The sequence below is a fragment of the Gossypium arboreum genome, chromosome 13 (genome assembly GCF_025698485.1).
Source record: "Gossypium arboreum isolate Shixiya-1 chromosome 13, ASM2569848v2, whole genome shotgun sequence".
NCBI classification, from domain to species: domain Eukaryota; kingdom Viridiplantae; phylum Streptophyta; class Magnoliopsida; order Malvales; family Malvaceae; genus Gossypium; species Gossypium arboreum.
Genome location: NC_069082.1, coordinates 124,403,292 through 124,410,934, shown reverse-complemented (window position 1 = coordinate 124,410,934; position 7,643 = coordinate 124,403,292). Strand labels below are relative to the sequence as shown.

The window sequence follows — 7,643 nt, the reverse complement described above, 5'->3', positions numbered from 1 at the left end:
TTAAATTTCGTCTATCTATTTTTAATTTTTATAATGCTATTAATAATACATTTATTTATTTTGTTAATTTGGTAATGTGAAAGATTTTTTAAAATTATAATCGTATAACCGTAAGTGTATAAATATATATTTTGACATGATTCAAAATTGGTAAAAGTATTAAATAAGCTTTTATATTAAGAGTTAGATTGCATAAAAATCACGGATAAATGAGAAGAAATTTATTGATGTTGAAAAAAAAAACGAATGATATAAAAAGAGTTTCGACTACATCTATTTAAAATGTTGAAAAAAAATCCTAATCTAATCAATGTCAAGTAGCAAAATGGCTCTCGTCCCTCACATATCCCATTATTTTGTTACTGTATTTATTTCTTCAACAAGTGACGAGATTCGGGTCACACAAATTCTAACATGTACAGTAGTTCAAAGAACAAATTATTTTTTTTTGTTAAAAATTTCATCCTTCTGTACTATTTAAAACTGATGTGGTTAACGAAATAACCAGAAAGTGATACTTAATATGTCACATGTATAACATATTGGCATATAAAGATCAGCTTTTAACAGTAGAAATAAATGAAATTTTTAATAAAAAATTAAATTGCTCTTTGATCCAATGTATATGAACTAATTTACTTATTTTTTAATAAATGAAATAAAATTTAATCGACTCTTAATATAAAGATAATCACGGTATTTTCACAAAAGATGATATTTTCACAAAAGAAAAAGGGGGAATAAAAATATTGAAAGATGTGAAATACAGCTAAGATTAACGCGGATTATACTATTATTATGAAAAGGATCAAATCGCCCCCTCTTAAATTACTCTCTTTCCATTCCAATCCTTTTTGTCTAAATAAGTATGCTAGCAGCAGCCACTTGCATTATTGCAATTATATTTGTCCTGACATTACATATTATTTATTAATTCACTTCATTCACTAATTATAATATTAGGTTCATATTATCACTTTTAAAATATTATATGTATTTTTTTTATAAATTGTAAGAGGAGGTTAAAATTATAATTGTAACGTAACTAATACGATTTGAATCTATTACATTTAGGATAGTGAACACCCTAATTATCAGACTAACACACGAGATTTAAATATTTCATGTATTTAAATTTTAATATTTTATTTTTATAATTTTTTATTTCAATTAAATGAATTTTTTATTAAAAGAAAAGAAAAGAAAAGAGATGAATAGGTACAAATCTACTTGACCAACTGGCAAATGATTTTGGCCATTTATGAGTTTCAGTCGAACCAAACTAAGCGCGTTGAATTCTCAATTGAGGCTTTAATTTTAGAAAATAATTTTATTTTTTTCATGAAGACAACATAATAATTTTTTAACATTTTCATTAAAATGTTCTATATTATTATATATTTAATTTTTTACGTAATTTAATATATTATAAATTTAGAATTTGAGCCAGATTAGATTTAGTCTTTGAATGTTTAAGTTCGATCTCAATTTACATTTTGAATGGGCCTAATTTTTATTAAAACTATTTTTTTTAACAGAATAATTAGACTTATCCATGTGCTAGGCCGGGTGGTCCATTTAAAAACTCAAAGAGTTTGGGTAAAAATATAATCAAAAAATGGGTTTAGACAAAAAAGTAAAACATGTTTTCTAAATGGATCAGGCCTTGAGTAAGCTTCCTGGGCTCGCCCCGGCCCGAATTTGTAAAAAAAAATTACTACTATTTTTTTATTGTTTTTCCCCTATTTTTCATTGTTTTGCTTTTATATTACTACTATTTTGTTGTTATTATTTGGAAATCGTATAACTCTTGTTTTATTATTAATTTTGCTACTATTGTAGTAGAGGTATTTGCTTGTTAAGTTGTGCTTATATTAGTGTTATTTAAGTATATTTTAAAAAGAATTTCATTTGTTGAGAAATATTATTTTAATATTTTTAGTGTATTTGGTGTATTATATTTTTAAATTTATTTTTATATAAAATAATAATATAAAAATTTAATACAAGTGAACCAAGCTTGATTCGAATTTTAATATTTTTATCCGGGTTGAATTTGAACAAAATTTTAAACTCATTTTCTAGATTGAATCCATGTCTAAATTTTTATTTGATTCGACTTATAAATAATTTTTTTAATAATATTATTCAAACCTTTTCAAATTTTGAGTTGCTAATAACCTTTCTCTTACCCCCCAAAGTTAGTCCAGCAGAATTGGCAAAGCATTATTTTGGGATCCACATTGTCTGACTTGGTTTAATAGGTCTCATGGTTTTATAGTAAAAATAAAATAAAAATTGTATTGGTGTGGCAGCCTATAATGAACACACCATGATTCAAGAGGTACCATCAAATTCAATGCCTAAACATTAGCAGTGATTGCATGCAGGGTTCTGGGTATGTCCATAAAGAAGATATTTATGTGTAGGAAAAATCATATTGGTATACTATATTTAGGTATGTTTGTTTGTGTGATGAAGTGAAAGAAGAAGTGTATTAGGATAATTATCATCATCTGTCTAAAACTCTAATGGGTTTAGGCCGGATCCTAATGAGTTCGTGGGATAAGGTTACAGGCTAAGTTCACAAGTTGAGCTCGTTCTCCTGCGAGGTTGTACGTGCATAACATCATATAAACACATATTGAGTTCAGAGTATAATACGTGTCTATATGTATGAAGCCTACCTATCATATTATGTCAATAAATAGTAATGATTTCATATAAATATATAAATACCACAACCTGACGAAGATAAAGAAAAACACTCAACAACGTGGAAGAAAAAGACAGGGTTTCCTCAAAATCATTGAGCCCGCTGTTGCAGCCAAAGAATGATGGGTTTTTGCTGTTGTTGTAGTATTCTAGTGCTGGAAAATATGAAGAAGAAGCTGAGGAGGAGGAGTATGAAACTGTAAACTGTAGGCTAGGGCAGTGGGTTTTCTGGTTTCCTATTCACACAGGGAATGAAAAAAAAAATTAAACGTCGCCTGAGAGATTCGAACTCTCGCGGGGAAACCCCATGTACTTAGCAGGCACACGCCTTAACCACTCGGCCAAAGCGACGCTAATGACACGCTATTTTTGTATGATATTAATATCACGTAACTTTGATCATTAACATCAATCCATAAATCCAAACTTTAGGGTACCCTTTTTTCTTTTCTATCAGATTAAGACCCATCTGTCATTAAAGAAAACAAAAAGGTTGCTTAGATTTAGGTGCAAAAAATTGAATTATAATGAGGACACGTCTCAACTACCAATGCTTTTTGTTGGGGAACAAAACAAAAGCATCTCCCCTTCCCTCCACTCCCCCATGTGCCTTGCAATGTGTACTCACTATGAACACCTCCATTGGGAACCTTCTCATTCCTATATATCCTCCCAAATAATTCCATTCCCCAATCTCACACTTCACTCATCCCCTATATTTAGATAATTTTTCAATTTTATGAAGTTTTCTATATATAAAATTTAAAGTTTATTGAAATATTTAATACAAATAATTTTATAAAATGAATTCACTTTCTTTGACAAGGCACACTCATTTAGGGATATGATTATGTTTTATAATATATATATATAATAAACACCCACACTTTGAGATGCTCACTTTCCACATAGAAAATCATTAAAAAATACAACTACATTATCATTGCTATTAGTATTGTTTTTTTAGGGTTTGGTAATTTGTGTTGAAAAGTGTATGTAATGCAATATATATTAATAATATTAATGAAATATCAACTTTTAGTTGAACCAATTCAGAACCGTTGGATTATTTGTCCTTGAAAGCTTAATTTTATTGATTTAAAACCACAAAATCCTACCGCTCTTGATTAGGATGTGCGTGTGTGAGAGAGAGAGAGAGAGTGTGTGTGTGTGTTTTGTTTAGTGTTTAATATAGTAGGAAGCCACTCTTAAGCTTTCAACATGAGCTCGGTATCACTCAATTAGAAAGAGTCCCGTTGTCAAGTAAGAAGGTTGTGCTCATGGGCATTTTTCTGGTCTACTAGCAATGATTCGAAGTATTCTTTTTATAATATTACAGATAAAAAATAGAGTTATTGATTGTTGCCTTAGTTTACGTCGTTTAGATTTAGGTTAAGGTGTCAAATATGGATATATTAATTTTTTTAATGAAGCAATATTTAGTAAGGTAACGTATAGCTAAGATCGTTAAATTTTTAGTAAGTTTACGTTTTGGTTTAGGTTTGAGTTCCTTCTCTATTCACACCAGTTTCACCAATTGAAATCTCTTCTTCCTCTTCTCTTCTACAATTTGAGTTTTTATTTTTCTCATAAAATAGTTTTGAATGTCACAAATTCGCGAACCAAAATCCAAATAGTTTTCTTCTCCGATTTTCGACACTTACCATCATATCGACTTGGGTTTAAGGTATGTTTTTCTACTCATTGATAGCAACAGATCCACCGTACCAATCGTTAAATTGTTACTTAAAGCTCGCTAGTCAGACTTTAAAAAAAAAAACTTAACAATCCAGTGACTTAAATAAAGACTTTTGAATAGTTCAGTAACTTAAATGAAAACTTTCGAATAGTTCAATGACCATTTTGTAACTTTTTGAAGTTGATTGACATTGATGTAGTTTACCCTATTTAGTGTTTGAATTTGGTAATTTTTTTTTAATTTGCTCCCTGGATTTTTCTATCTATATTAGTCTTTCAACTCGACAACTTTTTCAATTTTAGTCCATATGATGTTGTAGTACTATGATATTATGCACATCATCACCTAAAAAATTATAATTTTTTATAAAAAAATTAGGTGATGATGTCGTCAAATGGACTAAAATCGAGAAAAGTTGTTAAAGGACTACTTTAGACACACAAAAATTTTTAAAATCAAACTAAATATATCTTACTTTATCCATTTATATATATAGAAGTTAGCATCATTGGCAGCTTAGGCCCTCTTCCTCAAATTATGCTCACTTCTTTTCCAATTTTCATTGAGCTTTTTCCTCCTTTAATTATTGGTCACAAATGATTATGTAAGAACCCCCATCAAAATTGATTAAATCCCCTAATCCAAGCTACCCTAATTGCATTGGATATGCAAACTAATTGAGGGCTTGGGGCCTTTCTCTTTCTCACTAAACCTTTAAAGAGAAGGGAAAAAAAAAAACACCCTTCTTAAAAGATATTTGCAATTTAAAAAAACATGTTTTTATGATAATTTATGAACTCTTGTAAATTAAATATTGCCTCCTTGTTTTAAGCACTTTCTAGTGTTAGTGAGTAACTGGTATTTTGCAAAGTTTTTAAAATTAGATTAGATCAATTGATTCACGAATTAGTTAAACCGAATTTTATTATACATCAAATTTTAAAAATATGAAATTATTATTATACACTCGTCCGTAAAGAAAATATTTTATGGACCATTTCACCACATTGTTCATGGTCCCTTTTCGATTATTTAATAATATTTTAATATTTTTTTTCATGTCATTGACACATAATTTTGGTAATTTTTTTTTGTAACCTGAACCCTGAATCTAGAATCCTGAACCAAAAACTTAGGACCCCAAACTCTTGCACCCTAAACTCGAATCCTAAACATCAAACTCATAATTTGTAATACTGAACTCTTAAATCTTAAACTTTAAACCCAAACATGTACCCTCGAACCCCCAAATCTAGAGCTTTAAATCTCAAATCCAAACCCTGAATCTCGGAGTTAATTCAGAGTTCGAGGTTCGAGGTTCAAAGTTCAAAATAAAATAATTACCAAAATTATGTGTTAATAACATGAAAAGAAGTACACAAAATTATTATTTTTTTAAAAAATTGGTTGCATAACATAAAAAATATTAACTTATGAAAAAAATTAAAATTTGTAAAAGAATAAAAGATGTTTATTTATAATTTAAAAATTAATTATTTTAAATCATTTAATCAAAGTTAAATTAATTTGGAGAAAATATTAAATATAGATAAGTGAATAATAATATTTTATTATCTTTAAAATTTAATAACGTGATACTATTTTATTGATGCTTAAAAATCGATAGTATTAATTGAGCCAAAAATTAATGAGGTGACTATTTTAACCATTAATTTACTTTCAGAAACAATTACTATGTGCATGTATATGTTAGTTTCTCTTGTGGTAAATAGGTCAGCTTTCATTATCATTGTTCCTTTTCTTTGCAAGACTATTAATCATGTGAAACCTAACCTTTTGAACTTAAATATAGTATATAAACTTTTTAAATTTATTTATTTAAGCATTGGGGATAATCCATTGGCTGAAGTTCAAAATCACCTATTATTTTATTCTTTTCATAATTCTTTATATGGTTAATGTTATAACAATTTAATTATTAAATTTGTTAATATATTTACGTATTACGTATACAATTGTACATTAAACTATAGTTATAGTTTTAAAATTTATCTCTTCAAGGAAGGGTTTAGTACCAATAAAGGCACATTTCCAAAATTACTCTTTCTAAAAATAATAATGGGTGTAGATCGAAAACCCAAAAACACGCTAACATAGACGTGTTTTTAAGGGATAATTCGAAAAAATGCTTCCATGTCAATGCTTTTTCCTTTGTGTCAGGCAAAAGCACGCTAACATGGACGCTTTTGGTCATGTAATCCCAGTTGAATTTGCTTTTCTTAAATTTATCAATATTATTCGAGAATTAAATTATCTCTTAAAAACACGTCTACGTCAGCATATTTTTGAGTTTTTAGTCTACACCCGTTATTATTTTTAAAAACAGTTCATTTCCATAAATAATTTCTTCATACTAAACCCTTCGAGGAACCATAAATTTTATGTATACATTGATTTGCCATGTAATTCAATATCAAATCATATAGTGTTCGTTTTTTTTTTTTAAGAAAAATGGACATGTGTTAATTTGGAATGGAAACTCTCAATTTCATGTGGCATCAATGTATAAAAATCATCACCATACAAGTTTGCATGTATAATTATGTTGCACTCAATAGTTTACCTTTTGTTTTTATTTTTCCTGAATTTTTTTTATGGGGATTTTCCCAAAACCCTATTTTACGGTGGAAAGCATATGTCAAAATTTATTCAAAGACGTTTAATTCATCTACAAATTTGGGATTATATAATATTTGATTTTGAAATTTTTATTATTTTAGCATATGAATTCGTAAACTAAATTCATTTTGTACTTTCATTCTACCAATATTTGATAATGTGATTAGTATTATTGAAATATGACTGGATTGGTTGATTAGGCCCTATTGGATCGAGAACTACTCAATATGTTGATTTAAACAAAAGGGTTGAACTAATTGAATCGTAAACTTCTAAAAATCAATAAAAATCGAAATCTAGAACAAATTTAGTAGTTGAACCAATTTAATTGGTTTAGTATTTTTAATTTTTATGAATATTTATTTATTTATTATTAGTCCAACAATTGAATCGAGAATCAATAGTTTGATCAATTCAATCATTGGTCTAGTTATTAGAGCACTATATGTGACACTCTAAGATTGTATCATGTCATTACTTGAAGATTTATATATTTCTTTTAGTTTTCAAGTGATGATGTGACATAATTTTAGAGTGTCACGTCATCAAATTTTTATATCTATTTTTGTGATAATTGATTTAATTACTA

The 7,643-nt window shown here is 27.9% G+C and overlaps 1 non-coding gene across 1 annotated transcript; it reads right to left on the bottom strand.

The window, feature by feature from the left end:
* Positions 1-2,984: 2,984 nt before the first annotated feature.
* Positions 2,985-3,066, bottom strand: TRNAS-GCU (transfer RNA serine (anticodon GCU)). Its single transcript has one exon. It is a non-coding gene; the product is annotated as a tRNA-Ser (tRNA).
* Between the last annotated feature and the right edge of the window lie 4,577 nt (positions 3,067-7,643).